The following is a 24674-nucleotide window of genomic DNA, read 5'->3' on the forward strand; positions in this document are numbered from 1 at the left end:
ATCTAGAACCAGGATGACACCAGAATGAATGTTTTTCATGACTGAAACCTGAAGGGACCAATACTATGATTGGCCCTCAGCCAGTTTATTAATATAACTGAGGACCAACCTGAGAAGTGTCTCTGTCCCCATCATTGAATGTTCATCCTGAATCTCCCACATAGGTCCCTTCAGGAACAGTCATGAGGGAATTCCCCTAAGATGAACTATATTGTATAAAATACTCCTAGCTCTCTGGTAGGAGAGGTTTGGGAACCTCCTGCCCCAGGCTCATCACTCTAGTCGCCCGCCATCAAACACGGTGCTTTTTAATATTATTCAAGGTCATATGTAATTGGGCAATTGTGAGCATCCACTTAATTTCCATTCTCAACCCTGGCATTTTACTCACATCTGTGCTGTTTTGTTTGTTTGTTTTAGAAACAAGTTAGGTAACTCTCCAGGGAGAATAAAAACAGCCACCAAAAACATACACCAAACAACTGCAGTTTTCCTCCAAGGTCTTCAGTAGTAAACAAGGAGGCCTCCGCTCGAAGTGATGGTTGGAAGGATTGACTCAGTCAAGGGAAGCTGCTGTTGCCACAGTCCCTCAAAAACCTCACAACAGGTAAAAGATTATAACGAGTATCAAAATACCATTGAAAACAATCAAGTCACTACCTTTATACATTGCCCTCCCCTTCATTTCTCTGAATAGTCATCTAATTTACAATCAAAGCATATGAATTAAAATCACTGAAATATCGGCATAGAAATTACACATTCATTGTCTTTTCTGGAGTTATGTATACCAGATTCAAAAAAGCTTATGGCAGTCAGAGGCATATGGAGTTAAGGTACTGCTTTCAAAGGGGGAGGGGTGGAGGACACATTCTACAGATATCAAGAAGAAGAGGCAATCCCAAATTCGGGAGAACTGATGTCTTAAAAACCTTTAGTACCATATGATTGGCAGCTCTGAGATCTGCAGTATCCTTTGGTTCACACAGAAGGTAACAGTCATTTTTTTTTTCCTAATGCAATATAAAGGGAATGGTATTTCAAGAAAAACTCCAAGGGTTATTTTCAAAACCATCTAAAATGCTTCACCTGAATTTTCAATTCTTGGGGATGGCCAATTCTGCGAGGGAGGGTGTGTGCTTACATCTCTATACACACATATATAAAGACAAACCCTCTTTATACATATGTCTACATTCTACAGAAAATCCTCCTACACACACACAGACTCAGGCTCTCTCCCTCTCACACGGGCACATACAGATACATAGAGCATCGCATCCTCTGCGTCACGTGACACATGACACCCTGCTCAAAGGTAATTTGCTTGGAGTGATTTGTCTGTTTAAAAAAATTCACTGTTCCTCAACAGGAGTTAAAAATCCCAGGTCAGCTGCTGTTTGTGCAATACTGTTCCCCTGTATTTGCATGAGGTAGACTTCCCAACCGGGGGGAGAGAAAACGATACGTTAAGAAAAAGGGTCATGTCTTTTTCCGTTTTTGAACGGAAGGCCCCGTTTTGCTTTGATCTGGTGCTGCAGATGACTTTGTGGAGGAAGCTTCTGCAGGTGACGTGCCTGGCCACTCTGAGACCTCGGACCTCGCCTCCTGAGGAAACGGTGGTGACGGATAGCCGTACCCCCCGCCCCCCCACCTCTCGAGGGAACGTCGAAGTGCGTGGCTGGGGCTCTGTTTCCGGTCTTCCCTGAGAACGGGCGGGTGGCTGCACCCAGTTCTGTGAGGGCAGTTCGCCACCATGTGCGTGATGCTCTGACAGCAATGGCACTTCTCTGGCTGAGGAGGAAGACTACATTCCTTAGCATGACTGTAGCATCGGTCTCCTTTTGGTTTTTTTTTTGTAGTGTCTTCCCTTTGGGTCTTCTTTCACTTCCTAAACTGGGGTTCCCACCAGTCCCGTTACTCATATTGATTCAAGGCTTTTGGAAGATTTTTTAAATGTGAATTCCACTGGTTCTCCTTCTTTTAGGCTTCTAAATCCTTCCATGAATAATTTGCTTCGGTGTACAAATACATCAACTAGAATATCCACGGGGCTTCCCTCTCGGTTTCTCATGGAAATGAATCCAAATCCCATTCACACCTTGAACCACTTACAGGGGCCAGTTCCGTGCAAAATCTGGGATTCCTCCTCTGCCTGCTCTGGCAGCTTCCCGGGCTCTTCTCCACCACCTTTGCTTGCCCCGCTTGGGGCTGATGAAACCTGGTTGAATGACCTCATTGTCTTTTGAAGAACATTTAAGAAATTTCCGCAATGAAGACACTAAATACATTCTGTAAGATATTACTCGAAAACACTCAATATTTATCAACACGCAGTTAAAAAAATTTTTTTTGTTTTGGAGTACAAATCCTCGTAAGGCACCCGCATCCGGTGTTCCAGTCAATAGTCAGTTACTGCTCCTGCGAATGTATCGATTCTTCGTTGTTTTCTTTTCAAAAGCAACCTAAGCCCAAGTGCGTTTTTCTCTGTTCTCCTCAAATCCTTAATTCTAATTCATAAGCCATAGTTTCTTATTCTCAATAGACTGAATCTCTGAAACACTTTTCCTGTATTTCACAGACTTCTCATACCTCAGGCCATAGTTCAGAACCATGTCCTCATGACTCCTGACCAAACCAAGTCCATAATTGTCTCACTCCTTTCTGAGCTCCTACAGTAGAATCAGACAACCCACTCACAAACTCTGGTATAGTTGCCCTGTGTGGTTCTCTAGTCAGTCATGGTAACCTTCATGAGAACAGGAATCTCCTGTCTTTATAACTAGCACCTCGCATGTCCCTGAGCAAAAATGGGTTCTTATTAATGCTAATTAAATTTAATTCTACAACAGAGTTTCTAAATTATAAATATATTTATAACTTATAAAAAGTAAGGAGAAAAACCTTAAATCTTCTCAGAAAAATGGTTCCTCCAAATTATACAATAACCCGAGGGGATATGAGGATATACGTATACATATAGCTGATTCACTTTGTTGTACAGCAGAAACTAACATAACATTGTAAAGCAATTATACTTCAATAAAGATTAAAAAAATTATACAATAACCCTAAGAGCAAGGACCTTTGAGTCATGTTTTTTCTCTTAAGCATCCAGCATTATGCCTGACAGTAGAAATTTAATAAAAGTTTATTTTTTGGCCCATGGTTGCACAATATGAAACAATTAAATGCTATTAAATATGAGAAAAAGAGTATGTATCTAAAATCATTCTATTTTTCAAGGCAAATAGTAATCTGTTTGCTCAGCTAAGCAGATATATACCTGAAGAATTACAGGTCAGCATCCACTATACAAGAGCATATAATTAGGATTTCTGTTTATTTAGTGCATTATTATCTTAAATAGCATCACAATTTTTACACATAACAGACAATAACATACAGAATCAATGAGCCACAGTCTCTAGGATCATAATAAAGAAACTGAAATCTGCTCAAGAGACTGCAGTTTTTATGACTTATGGTAAATTAATATGTCAGTATTTATTCTCAAAATGCAAAAAGAAAGGGTTGGGGTAAGAATGGGCAGGAAGAAGGAATTCTGATTTTGTCAGAAGTCTTTCATATTGATTCGGATTTACCAACAATGTAAGCCAAAGTTATATTTACAGCTACCAATGATTCACTCTTTATTGACTTAACTTGAATATTCTTTTTTATATTGTGATACTGACATTATAAAAACCACAGAACTGTCATTTTAAGTTTGGATTTAAATCTGTCCCAATTTCACAATTATGTTTTTACAAAATCCATATTTTAAGTGTTTTCATTAATATTTTATTTCTTGGCTTCTATGACAGAATATATCTGTTCTCTAAAAGCTAGAGTATATGCAGTTTGTGTTTCATCAGAAAAATTAAATGTGATAATTTATGTGACTCGATATATTACTACTGTGTTTTAGAACATCAGGAAACCTTTATTTCAAACCTTTTATATCCAGCATCTTTTCTCCTTGAGGGAAAATATAATTTTTTATAAGGATGTTGGTATAGTATGAAATACTTTGAGGAGCAGTAGCTCATACTCTAATATCTAAATGTTTGCCCTTTAAGAAAGATTTTGCTTTTCCTTAAGATTTGTCTAAAATGATGATTCTTGCTTGGCCTAATGTCTCCAGATTGAATCCCTGCCCAACTCTACCATTCAGATAGTTCAGCCTGTAGATTTCCCATCCTTCAATGCAATATTAGCCAGAGGTATTGTTTAAACCTGATTCAGATTACGTCACTCCTCTGCTCAAAACACCAGTAACTTCTCATCTCAATCATAATAAAGGCCAAAGTCCTTAGAATGCTCTACCAAGACCACTGGAATCTTGTTGCTCACAACCCCTTGCTGACCTCAACTCCTACCTCTCTCCCCCAGCACCTTGTTCCTTGAATATGCCTCTTCCACTCTCATCTCAGGACCTTTACACTCACCACTGCCTCTACCTGCCTGGAATGCTCTTTGCCCAGATATCTGCAGTTTTCCCTCATTTCCTTCAGGCTTCTGCTCAAATGATATCTTCCCATTAAGGTCTTCCCTGGCTACCATATAAACTAGCAACACTCTCTGCCAGCCCTATATTCTCCTTCACTGCTTTATTTTTCTCCATAGCACTTATTACTAAATGATCCTATAATATATTTATCTATTATTTATTATCTTCCTCCCCCATTAGAACATAAACTCCTCCAAAGCAAGGACTTTTTGTCTATTTTGCTCACTTCTGTGACTTCAGTACCTATAGGAATACCTGGACACAGTTGGAACTCGATAAATATTTGTTAGATGAATGAATTCATTGTTGTAAATAGAAACACTTATTAATACTTATGAAACTCCAACCTACAGATGTAGCATGACATTTCTCTCTGAAATCAGTTCCCTACAAATTATATCTACATTAGGTATAACCCATTTATCTGTCATTAAAGAATTAAAGCATTTTAAACACAATAAAAGAGTACAAATGGAGGACGACTTGTCATATGTCTAAACATTTAAGAGTTATTAAACAAGCTAAAAATGTTAATATATAATATACCTTTCTAGCTTGATAATATGCCTTATTAATGACAAATGCTTCAGGCCAAATTTTTCAGCTATTATTTGGAAATAATTGTTTGAAAATTCATTTCTATATCTTTTTGTTCTTGGTTGTGTGTGTGTGTGTGAGAGAGAGAGAGAGAGAGAGAGAGAAAGAAGGGGAAAGAGAGAGAGAGGGAGGGAGACAGAGAGGCAGAGAGAGAGACTGTATGTTGCCAAGAACTGAGTCCTCCTCACAGTGAATGTTTGAGGTACAGACTTTTTAAATATGTTCTGATAATCTCATCCATGAAAGCAGTAGCCAACTTCGTCCTAACAGAACCAAATTTGAGTACCTTTTCATGTTGGCCCAACAGCCCTAGCTATTATTCACTGTGCAAAGAAACTGAACTGGGAAGTGATACCAAAAGTGCTTTCAGTGTAATCCAGCAGCTTTCCATGCTCTTCTGCCAAAATAAAAAATGCAAAATGGTTGAGAGAAACCAATATGTAAGTGAAAAAGAATGGAAGAGGGATTTAATTCACATGAGAGTTATTAGTCCCTTTGGGAAATAACGAAGTGCAGACAACGTGCCCTACCCCCAAAGGACCACATAATCCAGATGCAAAAACAAGATATAAAGATATGAATAATTCACTCAACAATATAATTCCAGGACAACTTATAAATAAGGCATAGCAGTGTGATTAGAGCTGTACTTACGAGTCTTGAAATAAATGTGAAAAGTAGAACTTGCCTCAGCTTTAACAAGGAAGACAATAATAATAATAATAGCTATCATTATTTTGTATCATTTATTTGGTGCCAGGCATTGTTCTAAGTGCTTTTCATATATGAACACATTTAATTCTAGAAACAATAGTGAGAAAGGTACCATTATTATCCTCAATTTATAGGTCAGGAAAATAAGCCACTTAAAGTTCAAGTCACTTGCCCATGGTGGTAGAGTTTGGATTTGAATTCAAGCAGTGTGGCTCTGGAGTTCAAGCTGTTAACTACTACTCAATGTTGCCTTTGCCCTAAACAATATAAACATAATTAAAATAATAGTGCCTTAGTTGTATAAAGTGATTTATGGTGCACAAAATGTCACTCTATATTCATTCCCTTATTGCAGACTTTTACAACTACTCTGAGAATTACACATGACCATGTTATTCCTGTGTTACAGTTAAGAAGTTTTGAATTTTTAGATAAGCAAAGGCAAGAAAAAATATTCCACACGTGAGGCAAAATAAAAGATGTATGGGATTAATAAAGTAATGGGGTCTCTGTCCCTGATCTCCTAAGGGCATTATTTGAACAGAGCACAGGCACAGTTCCCAACCACAATCAATAGTTTTCAGAGCTGGTCCCTTATAAACTCTCAACTAGAAAATGCTGTCTCTCAGGTGTCTCACACAGGTGCACACATTTCCCTAAATTTACACGGGCACTGCCCTGTGAATAGAACTGTTCTTCTTGTTTAACAAAATATTTAAATTCTCAGTCTGAAGGAGGATCCCCCAAAGCACTGTTTATAGTCTATACTTTCAACCAAAATGTACTCACCTGAAGAAAAGAGAATGTCTGTCCCCAAAATAAATTCTATTGTCTAACCTAGATTAGCTGAGCTGATTGAAGCTTCAATATGGGAATTTTCAAATTGCAGCAGTTATGTGTCATTATTCAATGGCAATAACTAACATTGATGTCATGCTTTCTCTGCGCCAGGCTCTATGCTAAGCATTTTAAATGCATATTCTCCTTTCAGTCAGCAGGACAATGTGAGAAAAGAAACATTAGCTGTTCCTGCTTAGTAGATAAAGAAATCAAGTTTCAGAGAAGTAATTTCCCTGAGGTCACCCACTTAGTAAACATTATGGGCACTGAGACCCAAATCTTTCTGCCCAATAGCCCATGCTATCCTATTATCTGAGGTTGTTTGCTGTACATCATAATGGAAACACTAACCATAGAAGTTACAAATTCAAAAATTAAAAAAGAAACAATAACAATGAGCTCTTCTTGTAGTAACTAGAAAGAGGAAACTTTCTGTGTGGGAGTCACTTCTGCTCCTTATGCAGCTATGTTTAGTTAAACCATGTGAAATGTCCATTTTTTAAGGTCACAAATGGATATAGGTAATGACATATAATTCAACATTAATAGGCGTGGAATAAGGGGGCCTGAGTTCTAGGTCAAAGATTGCAGTGTTACATTCAGCTGGGGATTATAAAAATATATTAAAATGACTAGCCCCAAAGTCTGGAGTGAAGAAAGTATTTCTGGTATGAACCTATGTAACCTTTGGCCCCAATGTTTAACTCCTTCTTTATGAAATAACCTAAATTTGCATTGGGAGATCTGTTCTTCCATTGGATACAGTCTGGTGGGACAGTTCATTAAGATGTTTTTTCTCTCTTCCCAGAGAAGGGTGGTACATGATTCAAGCCAGACCAATCACACATTTGAAAGCACCGGAGTTGATTCATGCCCCCCCACCCCCTCAACAAAACCTGTCTACGCGTTTTTGCAGTTGTTACTTTAGTTCCTGTCCTTTAAAGCTTGATTCCTAAACTCTCCTTCCATTGCTTAAACTCTCTCATATTCAAAACAATATTTTTTCTGATTGACTAGATGTTAATTCTAGTTAATTCTGTTTAATTCCATTAAATTATATTAAATCTGCTTAATTCTAGTTAATTCTGATTAACTAGCATCAATTTCCATTGTTTGGAACCAAAGAACCTTAAAAGATCATTCATTTTAGCAAGACATAGCTTGTGGACCAAGGGTAGTGGATGAGACTGAAGTTTATGGTAAGGATAAAAATCAGGGTAACAAAGAGTAGGTGGGTAGAGGAGTTAGATAAATTTGGGACAGGCTAGGGGACGACTTTATAGGTGGATGTTAGTTATTATCAATATTCTAGTTTTTGTGTTGGATGATGGGTTCTTGGATGCTTATTTTAAAATGAGTAAATACATACATGCATAAGTAAATACAACATAAATATTGAGTTGACCAAAAAGTGCTTTCGGTTTTTAAGTAAAAGTAAAGCACACATTTCTCATTTTCACCAAGAACTTTATTGAATAACATTTCACCCTTTTGTTCCACTACCTTCTGCCATCTTTCAGGCAACTTCATAATTCCATCTTCCCAAAACTTTTTATCTTTTTGAGCAAGGAACTGTTCCATGTGCCTTTTACAGTCTTCCAGGTAATTGAAATTTTTTCTATTAAGACAATTTTGTAAAGACCAAAATAAATGGAAATCTGAAGGTGCAATGTCTGGTGAATATGGTAGATGAATCAGAACTTCCCAGCCAAGCTGTAACTGTTTTGACCTGGTCATCAAAGAAACTCAAAAAGAAACTCAAAAATGAGGTCTTGCGTTATCCTGATGGAAGATTAGGTGTTTTCTGTTGACTAATTCTGGACACTTCTCGACGAGTGCTGCTATCAGTTGGTCTAATTGGGAGCAGTATTTGTTGGAATTACTCATTTGGTTTTCCAGAAGGAGCTCATGATAGAGGACTCCCTTCCAATCCCACCTTATATACAACATCACCTTCTTTGGATGAAGACCGGCCTTTGGTGTGGTTGGTGATGGTTCATTTCCTTTGCCCCACGATCTCTTCCGTTCCACATTATTGTACAGTATCCATTTTTCATTGCCTGTCACAATTTGTTTTAAAAATGGAACATTTTCATTACATTTAAGTAGAGAATCGCATGTGGAAATGTGGTCAAGAAGGTTTTTTTTTGCTTAACTTATGTGGAACCCAAACATCAAAGCGATGAAAATAACGAATGGTACAATGGTACAAATGATTTTCAACGCTTGATTTGGATATTTTGAGTATGTTGGCTATCTCCTGCATGGTATAACATTGATTGTTCTCAATTAATGTCTCAATTTGATTGCTATCAGCTTCAACTGGTCTACCCAACTGTGGAGCATCGTCCAACAATAAATCTCCAGCATGAAACTTTGCAAACCACTTTTGACACATCTGATCAGTCACAGCACCTTCTCCATACTGCATAAATCTTTTTTTGCGTTTCAGTTGTGTTTTTACCTTTCTTGAAATAATCATAATATGCCTAAAATGTTGCTTTTTTCTTCCATCTTCAATATTAAAATGGCTACACAAAAATTCACCAGTTTTGATGTCTTTTTTTAAATGCATGCTGATATGACAGCTATCACATACAATCTAACAAAATTGTTTCAAATGAAGTTAAAGACAACTAAGTGCTACTGGAACCATCGTACAGAAAAAAACAAATGAAACTTTTGGCCGACCCAATAAAAACACAAACAAACAAATAAATAAATACCTTAAGTCATAGACCAGTGATGCAAATGTGTGATGAAACAAGAATTGTGATTATCCTAATTTCGTACACTTAAAATAAATAGTATTTTTGGAGAGGTAGGAATTGTAAAGAAAATTTTAAATTAGGAAATGACTGAAAATAAAAATGCAATTTTCTATTCAACTAACCCCTCCAAGGATTTCTTTTAGATAAATTGTTGCAACACCTAAAGGAGAAAAAGTTGAGTTTACTCCAAAGGCTATTTGATAACATTCTAAATCCTAAAATAATTTAGCAGTGGAAACTTGAAAAATAAATATTAATGAAATTAGATTCACTGAGTTTCCTATCTGGTCCTTCTGTTCTTCTAGGGCATGATCCTTTAATTCAATAATGAAATACATTTTAGCAATCATTTCAGCAGGGTCATCACCAAAAATCTCATGTTCTTCACTTTATTTAATTAGTTTTAAACACAGTGTTATCCTTACAGAAGCCTAACTTGCTATTTTAGAAAAAAAAGAAAAAATGAAAGGGAGGGTGATATGCAAATGATTCTGACTGAAAGAAATAGTGAGGAGTTGATGATTACTAACTGAATAGACTCTAAGTCATGAGAAATATGAAATGCAATGACAAAGGCAGCCAAAGGGCAGAATTCTTCAGAGGCTTACACTGTTGAGTGCTGATCATAATTCCGATCGAGGTCTTGACTAAAATTCTAGGAAAAAATACTATTTAAAAAATATTATATTGTTCAACTTTAAAAATTTGCAATGTCTAGCATATACAGATATAATAGTCATGGAATACCTAGATCATAATTACTATGAATAGTCAGTAGAAGAAAAGAAACAACATATAAGTTTTCCAAATCCCAACATACTTTTGTACATATTTGTACATATTTCTATGTGATTACATGTAGGCCAATTGAGTATAAGCTATACATCAAAGACTTAGATACATCAAACTTTAGAATTGAAAAGAATTTAAATGTTCTTTTAGTCTGACTCTCTCATTTCCTTATTTTAAGACAATAATGTATCTGAAAACTTTGTGGATTCTATAGTTTTGCTATTATTTTAAAAGATGAGAATTCTGAGGTCCACAAGAGTTAAGTAACTTACTATGTCACATAGCTAGCTGGTGGCCAGCCTTAAAATGGAACGAAGACCTCCTATACCCTAATACTCTTCTAACACGTATTTATTAAACACCAACTGTATACCAAGGGTTACAGTGTTATGAAGAAAGACAAGATTCCCAGAAGACAATAAGCAAGCAAACAACAATAGCAAAAATCAGTAATTTAAATAATAACGTGATTAAAAGGTCGAAATTGGAGGAGATGGTACGGAGTAGCCTAATGCCAATGAAGATATTAAATAGGGTATTCAGGGAAGGGATCTCTGAAAATTTAGGACTGGGATATAAATCACGAAGAGGAAACAGCTGTCATAGATTATGCTGTGAATGAAGAAAATACCAAAGGCAAAGCCATGAATCCCTTTCCAGTGTGATATATATAAGGTGTAAAATAACATCCCAGAAGGACCATATTTTAACCCCCTATTTGATCCTAAAAATCAAGTTCTTTCCATTATACCACACTGTTTACATGTGGCTTAGTTTCTCATCGAATCTCCCCAAAACAGAGAGATCACATATATATTTAACATATATGCACAGAATTTCATAGTTTTGTAAAATGCTTTAAAACGCATTATTTACAATAATCCTATACAGTAAGCAAGGCAGTTATTATTGGAAGAAATCCATAGTGGAATGAAATGAACACCAGTTTTAAAATTAGGGTTTGAAGCTGGTCCTACCATTTATCAACTTGACTCCTTGGGCATATAACTTAAATTCTCCGAAACTAGATTTCTTCATTGGTCAAACAAAGATAAGTATGCCTTTTTATGGGATGTTATAAGAATAAAGTAAAGATATTCTTCAAAATGGTAGCTGACTTATAAGGATGTGCTGAAGAATTTTAAATAACAGTTCTCAATAAATGCAATTTTCAGTTAAGGAATGAATGTTGGTGCCCTCAAAACTTTCAGTAGTATATGAAAGCCATAGCAGAAGTGTATTAGAAATTTAAATCTTGGCATTTAGAATTTTATTCTTCCAATTTTTCTTCTAATATTGTCTAATTACATATGAACTGAGTTTTTTTTAACATCTTTATTGGAGTATAATTGCTTTACAATGGTGTGCCAGTTTCTGCTTTAGAACAAAGTGAATTAGCTATACATATACATATATCCCCATATCTCCTCCCTCTTGCATCTCCCTCCCACCCTCCCTATCCCACCCCTCTAGGTGGTCACAAAGCACCCAGCTGATCTCCCTGTGCTATGTGGCTGCTTCCCACTAGCTATCTATTTTACATTTGGTAGTGTATATAAGTCCATGCCACTCTCTCACTTCATCCCAGCTTACCCTTCCCCCTCCCCGTGTCCTCAAGTCCATTCTCTACATCTGCATCTTTATTCCTATCCTGCCCCTATGTTCTTCAGAACCTTTTTTTTTTTAATTCCATAAATATGTGTTAGCATACGGTATTTGTTTTTCTCTTTCTGACTTACTTCACTCTGACAGTCTCTAGGTCTATCCACCTCACTACAAATAACTCAATTTCATTTCTTTTCATGGCTGAGTAATATTCCATTGTATATATGTGCCACATCTTCTTTATCCATTCATCTGTCGATGGACACTTAGGTTGCTTCCATATCCTGGCTATTGTAAAAAGAGCTGCAATGAACATTGTGGTACATGACTCTTTTTGAATTATGGTTTTCTCAGGGTATATGCCCAGTAGTGGGATTGCTGGGTCATATGGTAGTTCTATTTTTAGATTTTAAGGAACCTCTATACTGTTCTCCATAGTGGCTGTTTCAATTTACATTCCCACCAACACTGCAAGAGTGTTCCCTTTTCTCCACACCCTCTCCAGCATTTGTTTGTAGATTTTTTGATGATGGCCATTCTGACTGGTGTGAGATGATATCTCATTGTAGTTTTGATTTGCATTTCTCTAATGATTAGTGATGTTGAGCATTCTTTCATGTGTTTGTTGGCAATCTGTATATCTTCTTTGGACAAATGTCTATTTAGGTCTTTTGCCCATTTTTGGATTGGGTTGTTTTTTTGTTATTGAGCTGCATGAGCTGTTTGTAAATTTTGGACATTAATCCTTTGTCAGTTTCTTCATTTACAAATATTTTCTCTCATTCTGAGGGTTGTCTTTTCATCTTGTTTATGGTTTCCTTTGCTGTGCAAAAGCTTTTAAGTTTCATTAGGTCCCATTTGTTTATTTTTGTTTTTATTTCCATTTCTCTAGGAGGTGGGTCAAAAAGGATCTTGCTGTGATTAATGTCATAGAGTGTTCTGCCTATGTTTTCCTCTAAGAGTTTAATAGTGTCTGGCCTTACATTTAGGTCTTTAATCCATTTTGATTTCATTTTTGTGTATGGTGTTCAGGAGTTGAACTGAGTCTTCATGCTGTTGAAACATGGTAACGTTAATGATCACAATTATTTCTAAATATCTGCTAGTTATGGTTTGGACTTGGCTTTTTGGTGTAGTTGGTGGTGATGATGTTGGTAGTAGTTTGGTTTTTTTTCGTTATTTACATTGGAGGTTAGTTTGTTGTTTGTTTTGTTTTGTTTTTCTTTGCTTTACTTTGGGGTTGTATGAGGACTTGTGAACATACAGGAAGAATGGGAGAATTGTGATATTAATGAAGCAATGGTATTTGTTGTTTGGATTTTGTGCTAACCTACTCTCAGTTTAGAGGATTTATCCTTTATGAAGCTAGGGAAGGCTAACATTTTATAAGTAAATTAGAATACATATGTGTGACAGTGTTTTCTCCTCATATTTTCACTTAAGCTTTTTCATATTCATCCAAGTAGTCCAACCAACCTTTCCGACCACACTAATATCTTAGGGAAGAAAATTATTCTGTTTTTATGATTTAGTCAGAGCTTTGACTACCTTAAATTGAAAAATATTCCTGTTGCTTTTTGAAAACTTTCCTCAAGTGAACTCAGATTTATGTAAGAATAATCCCATAGAGACAAAAGAAACAGAGTTTTCAAAGATATAACCACATAAAAACTGCACATTTTGCATTCATCAGACACCAGCGTTTATACTTTTTATCTGACAATTACACTAGAGAGAAGCTGTTATATGTCCTGGTCTGCATCAAAAGGTCAATGTTGGTCCTTTGGAGTATGAAACAGATATAGAAGAGGAGAAGATCAAGATGAAGTCCTAATATTATGGAGCATCATGCAACAATACTCCATAATCCTTCCAGTCATTTCTAATGTTATATCATATCCATGCTACAATGAGGAAACTGAGATTCAGAAAAGATAAGTTGTTTATTCAATGCCACACAAAAAGTGACAGAATTGGCATTTGATCCCCAGTCTCTCCAGAGGGGATCTTCCTACTGTATAGGTTCTCTCCAATTTAGAGCATTTTAAAGATTTCACAGCAATGTTGCATACACTAGCTCATCTTCAGTCTAGATTCAGTTCATTTAATTAGCAATGATGGAAACAGGAGGCCAAATGTTAAATAGAATCAATTCAGCCAAACCCTTCCATATGCACCATTTTCAGTTTATACTCCAATTATTCTTTAATCTCACAATTTCAGAACAAAAACTCATTTGTTAGGAAAAAAAGGAGTTGGGAAGAACTTATAAACACTGATTACTTTTTCAAATATATGGCTGTAAAAGACAAATTGCTTTCCTGCTTCTTTATTATGCTAGCTAATGCTTATCATTTCATACACGCGTCAAACACTAATTGATGAAACTTTGAAAGAGGAAAGGAAAGAACAGTATCTCACTTTGAAATATCTTTGAGAACTGAAAATTAAAATGAACATAAAATAATCGGGGGCGGAGAGAAGCTCACACTCTCTTCATTTCAACCAAGCGCTCATAAAAGACACCAATTCATACCTCCCACCTGCTTGGCAATTTGAGAAGAAAGACCAGCTTACTCATCTGCTCTTTGGATTAATTCTAACATCTTTGATGAGAAGTTTACTTGTTTTCATTCAGTAGTTGTGTGTTTGTATCATTTTCCACACAATAAACCCACCACTCAAAACAAGTTTGATGTGTATTTTTCATAAAGCTAATTAGGCAGCAGGCAGTTTGAAAGACTCCTTTGCAAATCACATTAGCAGTTGGATAATTTCTCCAGGGAAGAGTGGGAGGAGCCCTGGGTCTTTTAAAATTCCAAATAGATCTTTATTTTCATCATGTCTTTTTTTCCTTAACAAAGTTAACTTCTTTAAGTGTTGCTGAGAGACAGAGCTACGGCCATCTTGAATGCTGATTCCTTGGTAGAGAGCTCAGGATCATACTTGGTGGATGCAGCACATTGAATTAATTGGAGAAGGGACCAAATTTATGTGACTACTGAACACTTACGTACTCATTAATTCTTCCAGACTTTGCAGAAATCATTTAATGCCACAGGGTTTTGTTACTAGTCCATTGTTTCCATTTCCCCTTTTCAAGGTCACTGAAATGTTTCAGTGAAATAATGGTGCTCCAGTTGCCTCAAATAATTAATGTGTCTCTAATGTATCTTTCCAACAGAACATGCTTTAGCTATTATTGAGACTAAAGGCTCTTATTAGTGCCTTCCATCAGGAACCAAAGATTTCTAGAATGTCAGAAGTTTATGAAACTAAAGACTACATCCTTGTAACATTCCATTTTATATGATTTCTTTTAATATTATTTTAATTATCTTGAATGCAGAGCAATTAGCTGAGACTAGTCCAAAATCAGTTCATCTAAAGAATTCACCAATTTTTAAAAATTAAATTTTATTACTTTAGTAACATAATTATACCAACAAATAACTATCAAGATTTTAGGCAGGGCTTTTCAGCTAGAAATCAGCTTTTCTTTTATTAACTGCATGAATTCAGTAAAAATTGATTGAAAACAGATTTCCTATAAAGGCTATAATTTCTTTTCTCCCTCTTTTCTCTCTCTTTTTAACTTAAAAGTTATTTAGTTACAAAGGAACCACAATTTTCAACAGAAAATGTAAACATAAATTTCAAATGAATCCAAGAAGAATCATCACAAATTCTGAATTTATAACAACTAAGATTTTACTAGAATAAAAACAAGATTCAGTCATTCCTTCATTATTTATTGACCATTTAATATACCCTTCTGTAAATGTATTCAGTATGTTATTGAATAAAATAATCTGTGACTGAGTGAGACAGATAATAAGAATGCTGGATAGTGCTAAGTACAAGACAAATAAGAAAAATGAGGACAGGATATGGGAATTAGGAGTGTCTGAATGCACAAGTTGTAATTTTACATGGTCTGGCCAGGGTAGGCCTCATACAGGAGGTAACGTGTGATCACGACTTAAAGGAAGTAAGGAGGGAATCATGCTGGGTCTAGATTTTCCCGCAGAGGAAAGGCAAGTATAAGGTCCCCAAAGTGTAAACATCCTGGTAGATTTGAAAAAAATCACAGGATTAATGTGGCTACAGGAGATTCAGCAAAAGGGAGCATAAAAGAGATAAAAATAAAGAGGCAATTTGGCGATGGGGAAGGAGGAGGCAATCAGAAGGGACTTGGAAGGACTTTGGTTTCCTTCTTAGTAAAAGGGGGAGCCATTGGAGAGTTTTGAGCAAAGCATGACATTGTCTAATATATTTTTGAAAGTATCTTCTGGCCACTGTGTTGAGAATAGATTGCAGGAAGGCAGGGATAGAAGCAGGGTGACCAGCTGGGGGCTATTATACCAAACAAGGTAAGAAATGATGGCTTGAACCAGAAATGATGTGAAAGGTACTGACTTCAATGACACTCTTTCAGATCCCTTTGAGCCTCAAGTACTTTGTTGTCTCTAAATAACATGATTTTCTGTGCTGTATTATCATATATATTTTTGTCATATTTCTCCCTCAATAGACTGTGAGCACCTCAAAGACAGGAACCATATCTCACTCATTTTTTACTCTCAAAGCATTCTGCCAAGCATGTGAGGGTACTGTATAAACTATTGTGAGATAAACAAGTTAAAATTAATCTCAATGAACAATGTATTTTTCACTTCAGAATAATTTTTAATATGTAATTGAGAGGTAAAAAATATAAGAAGGCTGAATATTAATAGGCCAGCGAGAATTACTAAGCTTTGAAATAGCAAAATGGATATATTTTGTGCATTCTTCCCCTGTGAAGTAATTCACATTTACATTCTTTAAATTAGGCTGTTAATGCTAAACCCTTTGATATCCTAATTAGTAAGAAAAATGACAATATTTTCAGAAGTATTTACTTAGGAAAGAAACAGTTCTTTAAAAAAAAAACACAGACCTGACAGAATGGAGTTACATTACATTACAGAACTACATACAATATATAATGTAATATAGAATTATAGAATTACATTAGTGTTCATGAGTGTCTCCAAACCTAGGAGAATCTACATTAGCTTAGGATCTGCATTGCTGGATCTGATTTGAAAAATATTTCATGTGCCACAAAGAATATAAAAATGTCAAAATCTTCCACCAAAAATAACTAAAAGGAATTATAAAATAATTTTTTTAATCCTTTATGTTTTTAACAGGAATATACAAAATAATACTGATTTCCCTTTTTGAAGAATTTTTTATCTCATCATAAACCAAATATACATTCATTATAAAAATGAAGTTTTTTTTTAATCACATAATTTTTTGCCAACAAAACATTTTGGTATATTTCTAACTTTTTTCAGTGTAAAAATTTGCATATTTCTTATTTTACAAAATTGAAATTACCTTATATATAATCTCATAGCATATACTTTTTACTTACCACATCTGACCATTTTCCCATGTCATTAAATATTTCTGAAGATGTGTTTTACTGCATTTGTGTTACCATTTTTCTACTGTTTTCAGTTGATCAAATATATACTGAGTACCTACTATATGCTAGACAATACGTTAAGCGCTAGACCCAGTCTCATGAAGTACTTGCTCTTTCAGAGAGCTTACATTCAACAAATGGTGCAGGTAAAGTGCAATGAGTGCTATAGGATGCTATGGAAACAGTGGCCCACCTAACTTACTCTAGGAAAATCAGGCTACATTGAAGCTGAGACCTGCAGAATAAGTAGGAGATAACAATCTGTGTTGAGGGATTTCTGGATTGTATTCCAGGCAAAGGAAAATGTGTGTTCCAGGCAGAGGTGTGTGGTCAAGAAAGCCCATGTCTCGTTCAAGGTGGCAAGAGGAAAAAATAGAGTAGTAAGGAATGTGGTATGGAGTCTGAGGTTTCAAATGACAACATCCATTAAACAGCTTAATATACAGGTCTAGTGTTCAATAGAGGTCACTTAGCTAGAAACAGGGATTTGGGCATGTTTAATATATGTCTGGTGATTATTCTATTCACCAATCTAAAATCACTTGATTATTTTAGGAAGGCAAAAACCTATTATTTATATGGTTTGTACATTACAATAATATGGTATTTTATATACAGTTGGTGCAAAAGTATAATTTGAACAATAAATATTTGCTATTTGAATACTGCAACAATTATTTGTGATTGTTGCTAGAGGTACAAGCTGGTACATTAAAGAGTCTAATTTTTCTCAGATTACCAAAACTGGGCAAAAATTGAGAAAACTAAAATTTAAGAAAACACTAAAAGTTATCTTCTTTCCAGAGATATATTCTTTCTATATTTCAGCTGCAGATAGTAAACAAATTTTAAAAGCTTGCAACATTAGAAGGTGCTAAGTGTTATTAAAAAAGTAGAGAAAGAGAGTAGGAATGTGGGGTAGGAGAGGAGGGGTTGTAATTTTGAATACAGTGGTCAGAGGAGGTCTTACTTAGAAGATTTTCAAGCAAAGATTTCATGGAGGTTGGGGAATAAGCCACATAGATATCAGGGTTAGATGTTTCCAGACTAAAAGCAAGGAAATCAGTGAGGTTGGAGCAGAGATAGCATAGCAAGGGAGAAAATAACAGGCGATAAAGTCAGATGGGGGGGGATGGGCAATGGTGTGTGGCTTCGGAGTTCATTCTAAGGAATTTGGGTTTTACTCTGAATGAAATGATAAAACCATTGTAGGGCTTTGAATCAAGAAGTAATATGGGGGAGAGCTTCAAGAAGGCAGAAGAGTAAGATGCGGAGATCACCTTCCTCCCCACAGATACACCAGAAATACATCTACACATGGAACAACTCCTACAGAACACCTACTGAACGGTGGCAGAAGACCTCAGACCTCCCAAAAGGCAAGAAACTCCCCACGTACCTGGGTAGGGCAAAAGAAAAAAGAAAAAACAGAGACAAAAGAATAGGGACGGGACCTGCACCAGTGGGAGGGAGCTGTGAAGGAGGAAAGGTATCCACACACTATAAGTCCCTTCATGGGCGAAGAATGCGGGTGGCGGAGGGGGGAAGCTTCGGACCACGGAGGAGAGCGCAGCAACAGGGGTGCAGAGGGCAAAGCGGTGAGATTCCCGCACAGAGAATCGGTGCCGACCGGCACTCACCAGCCCGAGAGGCTTGTCTGCTCACCCGCCGGGGTGGGCGGGGCTGGGAGCTGAGGCTCCGGCTGGCTTCGGTCTGAGCGCAGGGAGAGGACTGGGGATGGCGGCGTGAACACAGCCTGAAGGGGCTAGTGCACCACAGCTAGCCGGAAGGGAGGCTGGGAAAAAGCCTGGAGCTGCCAAAGAGGCAAGAGACGTTTTCTTGCCTCTTTGTTTCCTGGTGCGCAAGGAGAGGGGTTCAGAACACCGCTTAAAGGAGCTCCAGAGACGGGCAGAGACGCAGCTATCAGCACGGACCCCAGAGACGGGCATGAGACACTAAGGCTGCTGCTGAGCCACCAAGACGCCTGTGTGCAAGCACAGGTCACTACCCACACCTGCCCTCCCGGGAGCCTGTGCACTCCGCCACTGCTGGGGTCCCGTGATCCAGGGACAACATCCCTGGCAGAACACACAGTGCGCCTCAGGCTGGTGCAACATCACGCTGGCCTTTGCCACCGCAGGCTCACCCCACACTCCATGCCCCTCCCACCCCCACCACCCCACCCCCAGCCTCAGTGAGCCAGAGCCCCCGAATCAGCTGCTACTTTAACCCCGTCCTCTCTGAGGGAAGAACAGATGCCCTCAGGCGACCTACAAGCAGAGGCGGGGCCCAATCCAAAGCTGAATCCCGGGAGCTGTGCGAACAAAGAAGGGAAAGGGAAATTTCTCCCAGCAGCCTCAACAGCAGTGGATTAAATCTCCACAATCAACTTGATGTACCCTGCATCTGTGGAATACCTGAATAGGCAATGAATCATCCCAAATTGAGGAGGTGGACTTTGGGAGCAACAAGATATATATTTTCCCCCTTTTTCTCTTTTTGTGAGTGTGTATGTGTATGCTTCTGTGTGTGATTTTTGTCTGTATAGCTTTGCTTTTAGCATTTGTCCTATGGTTCTATCTGTGTTTATTGTTTGTTTGTTTTTAGTATAGTTTTTAGTGCTCATTATCACTGGTGGATTTGTTTTTTGGTTTGGTTGCTCTCTTCTTTCTTTCTTTAAGTCTTTCTCTTTTTTATCCTTAAAAATTTTTTTTTAATAATTATTTTTTCTTTTAATAACTTTATTTTATTTTATCTTCTTCTTTCATTCTTTCTTTTTCTTTCTCCCTTTTATTCTGAGCCGTGTGGATAACAGGCTCCTGGTGCTCCAGCCAGGTAGCAGGGCTGTGCCTCTGAGGTGGGAGAGCTAAGTTCAGGACATTGGTCCACAAGAGACCTCCCAGCTCCACGTAATACCAAACGGCGAAAATCTCCCAGAGGTCTCCATCTCAACACCAAAGCTCAGCTCCACTCAACGACCAGCAAGCTCCAGTGCTGGACATTCTATGCCAAACAACTAGCAAGACAGGAACACAAACCCACCCATTAGCAGACAGGCTGTCAAAATCATAATAAGGCCAAAGACATCCCAAAACACACCACCAGACATGGACCTACCCACTAGAAAGACAAGATCCAGCCTCATCCACCAAAACACAGGCAGTAGTCCCCTCCACCAAGAAGCCTACACAACCCACTGAGCCAACCTTAGCCACTGGGTGCAGACACCAAAAACAATGGGAACTACGAACCTGCAGCCTGTGAAAAGGAGACCCCTAATACAGTAAGTTAAGCAAAATGAGAAGACAGAGAAACACACAGCACATGAACGAGCAAAGTAAAAACCCACCAGACCGAAGAAATGAAGGGGAAATAGGCAGTCTACCTGAAAAAGAATTCAGAATAATGATAGTAAAGATAATCTAAAATCTTGTAAATAGAATGGAGAAAATAAAAGAAACATTTAACAAGCACCTAGAGGAACTAAAGAGCAAACAAACAGTGATGAACAACACAATAAATGAAATTAAAAATTCTCTAGATGGGATCAATAGCAGAATAACTGAAGGGAGAAGAATGGATAAGTGACCTGGAAGATAAAATAGTGGAAATAAATACTGCAGAGCAGAATAAAGAAAAAAGAATGAAAAGAATTGAGGACAGTGTCAGAGACCTCTGGGACAAAAATAAACACATCAACATTCGAATTATAGGGGTCCCAGAAGAAAAAGAGAAAAAGAAAGGGACTGAGAAAATATTTGAAGAGATTACAGTTGAAAACTTCCCTAATATGGGCAAGGAAATAGTTAATCAAGTCCAGGAGCACAGAGAACCCTATATAGGATACATCCAAGGAGAAACACGCCAAGAAACATATTGATCAAACGATCAAAAACTAAATACAAAGAAAAAATATTAAAAGCAGCAAGGGAAAAGCAACAAATAACATACAAGGGTATCCAAATAAGGTTAACAGCTGATCCTTCAGCAGAAACTCTGCAGGCCAGAAGGGAGTGGCAGGACATATTTAATGTGATGAAGGGAGAAAACCTACAACCAAGATTACTCCACCCAGCAAGGATCTCATTCAGATTCGACGGAGAAATTAAAACCTTTACAGACAAGCAAAAGCTAAGAGAATTCAGCACCACCAACCCAGCTTTACAAGAAATGCTAAAGGAACTTCTCTAGGCAGGAAACACAAGAGAAAGAAAAGACCTACAATAAAAAACCCAAAACAATTAAGAAAATGGTAAAAAGAACATACATATTGATAATTACCTTAAATGTAAATGGATTAAATGCTCCAACCAAAAGACATACACTGGCTGAATGGATATAAAAACAAGACCTGTATATGATGTCTACAACAGACCCACTTCAGACCTAGGGACACATACAGACTGAAAGGGATGGAAAAAGATATTCCATGCAAACGGAAATCAAAAGAAAGCTGGGGTAGCAATTCTCATATCAGAAAAAATAGACTTTAAAACACAGACTATTACAAGAGACAAAGAAGGACACTACATAATGATCAAGGGATCAATCCAAGAAGAAGATATAGCAATTGTAAATATTTATGCACCCAACATAGGAGCACCTCAATACATAAGGCAAATGCTAACAGCCATAAAAGGGGAAATCGACAGTAACACAATCATAGTAGGGGACTTTAACACCCCACTCTCACCAATGGACAGATCATCCAAAATGAAAATAAATAAGGAAACACAAGCTTTAAATGATACATTAAACAAGATGGACTTAATTGATATTTATAGGATATTCCATCCAAAAACAACAGAATACACTTTCTTCTCAGGTGTTCATGGAACATTCTCCAGGATAGATCATAACTTGGGTCACAAATCAAGCCTTGGTAAATTTAAGAAAACTGAAATTGTATCAAGTATCTATTCTGACCACAACACTATGAGACTAGATATCAATTACAGGAAAAAATCTGTAAAATATACAAACACACGGAGGCTAAACAATACACTACTTAATAACCAAGAGATCACTGAAGAAATTAAGGAGGAAATCAAAAAATACCTACAAACAAATGACAATGAAAACACGACGACCCAAAACCTATGGGATGCAGCAAATGCTGTTCTAACAGGGAAGTTTATAGCAATACAATCCTACCACAAGAAACAAGAAACATCTCAAATAAACAACTTAACCTTACACCTAAAGCAATTAGAGAAAGGAGAACAAAAAACCCCAAAGTAAGCAGAAGGAAAGAAATCATAAAGATCAGATCAGAAATAAATGAAAAAGAAACGAAGGGAACGATAGCAAAGATAAATAAAACTAAAAGCTGGTTCTTTGAGAAGATAAACAAAATTGATAAACCATTAGCCAGACTGATCAGGGAAAAAAGGGAGAAGACTCAAATCAATAGAATTAGAAATGAAAAAGGAGAAGTAACAACTGACACTGCAGAAATACAAAGGATCATGAGTGATTAATAAAAGCAACTCTGTGCCAATAAAATGGACAACGTGGAAGAAATGGACAAATTCTTAGAAATGCACAACCTTCCAAGACTGAACCAGGAAGAAGTAGAAAATATGAACAGACCAATCACAAGCACTGAAATTGAAACTGTGATTAAAAATCTTCCAACAAACAAAAGTCCAGGACCAGATGGCTTCGCAAGTGATTTTCACCAAACATTTAGAGAAGAGCTAACACCTATCCTTCTCAAACTCTTCGAAAATATAGCAGTGGGAGGAACACTCCCAAACTCATTCTACGAGTCCACCATCACCCTGATGCCAAAACCAGACAAAGATATCACAAAGAAAGAAAACTACAGGCCAATATCACTAATGAACATAGATGCAAAAATCCTCAACAAAATACTAGCAAACAGAATCCAACAGCACATTAAAAGGATCATATACTATGGTCAAGTGGGGTTTATCCCAGGAATGCAAGGATTCTTCAATATACACAAATCAATCAATGTGATACACCATATTAACAAATTGAAGGAGAAATCCATATGATAATCTCAATAAATGCAGAGAAAGCTATCGACAAAATTCAACACCCATTTATGATAAAAATCCTCCAGAAAGTAGGCATAGAGGGAAATTCCCTCAACATAAGAAAGGCCATATGTGACAACCCACAGACAACATCGTCCTCAATGGTGAAAAACTGAAACCATTTCCACTAAGATCAGGAACAAGACAAGGTTGTCCACTCTCACCACTATTATTCAACATACTTTTGGAAGATTTAGCCACAGCAGTCAGAGAAGAAAAAGAAAGAAAAGGAATCCAAATCAGAAAAGAAGAAATAAAGCTGTCACTGCAGATGAAACGATACTATACATAGAGAATCCTAAAGATGCTACCAGAAAACAACTAGAGCTAATCAATGAATTTGGTAAAGTAGCAGGATACAAAACGAATGCACAGAAATCTCTTGCATTCTTATACACTAATGATGAAAAATCTGAAATTGAAATTAAGAAAACACTCCCATTTACCAATGCAACAGAAAGAATAAAATATCTAGGAATAAACCTACCTAAGGAGACAAAAGACCTGTATGTAGAAAATTATAAGACACTGATGAAAGAAATTAAAGATGATACAAATAGATGGAGAGTTAGACCATGTTCTTGGATTGGAAGAATCAATATTGTGAAAATGACTCTACTACCCAAAGCAATCTACAGATTCAGTGCAATCCCTATCAAACTACCACTGGCATTTTTCACAGAACTAGAACAAAAAAATCTCACAATTTGTATAGAAACACAAAAGATCCCGAATAGCCAAAGCAATCTTGAGAAAGAAAAATGGAGCTCGAGGAATCAGGCTCCTTGACTTCAGACTATACCACAAAGCTACAGTAATCAAGACAGTTTGGTACTGGCACAAAAACAGAAATATGGATCAATGGAACAGGATAGAAAGCCCAGAGATAAACCCATGCACATATGGTCACCTTATCTTTGATAAATGAGGCAAGAACATACAGTGGAAAAAAGACAGCCTCTTCAATAAGTGGTGCTGGGGAAACTGGACAGCTACATGTAAAAGAATGAAATTAGAACACTCCCTAACACCATACACAAAAATGAACTCAAAATGGATTAAAGACCTAAATGTAAGGCCAGACACTATTAAACTCTTAGAGGAAAACATAGGCAGAACACTCTTTGACATCAATCACAGCAAGATCCTTTTTGACCCACCTCCTAGAGAATATGGAAATAAAAACAAAAGTAAACAAATGGGACCTAATGAAACTTAAACACTTTTGCACAGCAAAGGAAACCATAAACAAGACGAAAAGACAACCCTCTGAATGGGAGAAAATATTTGCAAAT

The 24674-nt window shown here is 37.0% G+C and overlaps 1 pseudogene; it reads right to left on the reverse strand.

The window, feature by feature from the left end:
- Positions 1-1482: 1482 nt before the first annotated feature.
- Positions 1483-2239, reverse strand: LOC137224371 (protein lin-28 homolog B pseudogene; annotated as a pseudogene).
- Between the last annotated feature and the right edge of the window lie 22435 nt (positions 2240-24674).

The sequence above is a fragment of the Pseudorca crassidens genome, chromosome 5 (genome assembly GCF_039906515.1).
Source record: "Pseudorca crassidens isolate mPseCra1 chromosome 5, mPseCra1.hap1, whole genome shotgun sequence".
In the NCBI taxonomy this organism is placed as follows: Eukaryota; Metazoa; Chordata; class Mammalia; order Artiodactyla; family Delphinidae; genus Pseudorca; species Pseudorca crassidens.